Source organism: Enhydra lutris, unplaced genomic scaffold (assembly GCF_002288905.1).
Source record: "Enhydra lutris kenyoni isolate GAN:26980312 unplaced genomic scaffold, ASM228890v2 scaffoldscaffold27, whole genome shotgun sequence".
NCBI classification, from domain to species: domain Eukaryota; kingdom Metazoa; phylum Chordata; class Mammalia; order Carnivora; family Mustelidae; genus Enhydra; species Enhydra lutris.
Genome location: NW_019154111.1, coordinates 1,359,474 through 1,361,323, shown reverse-complemented (window position 1 = coordinate 1,361,323; position 1,850 = coordinate 1,359,474).

The following is a 1,850-nucleotide window of genomic DNA, read 5'->3' as shown; positions in this document are numbered from 1 at the left end:
GGGCACTTCAGTTAGCCCCACCAACAGATGAGATTTACTGAGATGATCGTAGAATTGCTTTTTGCTTCCTTAGACTCTCCCCCACATTATCCACCCAAAGCCCCAATTCTCTAGTAGTTTCTTTTAACACCCTTTTACTGAGATGCCCAGTTCCTGCTGTGTTTAACCCTCACTGCAATCTAACCTGTTGAACTATAGCTGTGTTGGTAGTGGGCTCTGGCTGGAGGGCAGGAATTCCATCATCTGTTATACCTGAGGACATTCTCTCCTCCCCATCCCATTAGATGCTCTTCTTTATCCAGTACCAGAGATCCACCAGGTGTTATCCGATGGTTGCTCCAACAGTACTGACACGACTCAGCTGTTTGCCTTTTTATAGTTTCATTTCAGTTTCCTATGAGGATTGAGATTTAAGTCCGCTTTGCATTTTGATTGTTCGCTACCAGTGGTCAAACTCACAGTGCCACAGGTTCTTGTGAATGAATGTCCAAAGCCTTGGTTGAGGCTTAGTATTGTTTCCTTGGTACCAGTTTGCTCTGACAGTGAGAACAAAAGGAGAAACTCGATGTTAAAACAGAAAACAAAAAGCAAAAAGTTGGCGTTGCCTCTGTCTCCATATCTTGATGGAGGCTAAGGGAAGAGTTTATGAACTCTGTCAGGTACTTGGCCCCTACTTAAAACCCAGGCACTTTGTAGATAACAGGACGAGGCATTGGTATAGCCCGTTACATGTACTTGGCCCTGGATTACAAGTTGTGTTGAGCAAGGGAGGGATGTCTGCTTTGCGGTCTCTTCTGGACTGCGTGATTTCATTGTTTTTATGTTGTACCTTTGATCATTTTGCCCTCCTGGCTCCCACCTTTACTGTCTGCCTCCCACCTATACTATTTCAGATCTCAAATTATACTAAATAATTTTGGTACTCTGTGAAAGTGAATTTTATGTTAAAATTTAGGCCGTTCATGCAAAGAAATTTTTGGTACTTATGTGTATTTTTTAATTATGTATGTTTGAATTCTTTTAGAGTTCAGATGAATAGAAGTAACATTTAAGAGCCCTCATGTACACATATTTGTATTACCATAATCCTTGGCTCCTGGTACTGTCATCATTGGTCAATGCATGGTTTATTTTTAATTTATTTCTTTTTAATTTACTCATTCATTTAATCTATTTTTCCTAATAATCTGAATACCTATAAAACTATGTATTATTAAATTATTAATTAAATAAATGATTAAATTATTAAAAATAATTTCTTCTTAGTTTACTCATTCATTTTTTCTATTTTTCCTAATATACTGAATACCTACAAAACTAACCACCAACATGACAATAGAACATTGACAATAACTTACTCTACACTACCATTTGTCACAAAGAAATGCTTCTATAGTGTTCAAGTCTACAAGAATCCAAATGCATAAATAGAATTTCTATAGCTCTCTTGAATTAGATGTGCAGTCTGTTGGTGTGTGTGTGTGGAGAAGGTGTCTGAAAAGTAGAGGATCACCCAGCACTCCTTCTCTACCACCCTTGGAAGACTGACTTCAATGACAAGTGCCAAAGAAAGAAATCCTTTTCAAAGTGGAAGCTGAGTGGGGGACCAAAATCTTTAAAGGAATAAAGAGCATAGATATGTGTAGTGTTCAAAGAAGGGATAGCATGTGTTACTTCTGTCAGCAAAAATAGTCAGTATCTAAGACATTATCTGGTTACTGGTTGGCTTGCTAAACATATACATTAGGAGAGGTTGGGACACCAGGTGGGGACATTGGTTTAGGGACTAAATATATCAGAGTGATCTGTAAGGCCAAAAGGTAAGAACATAAGGCCATTCTTCCTTAGGG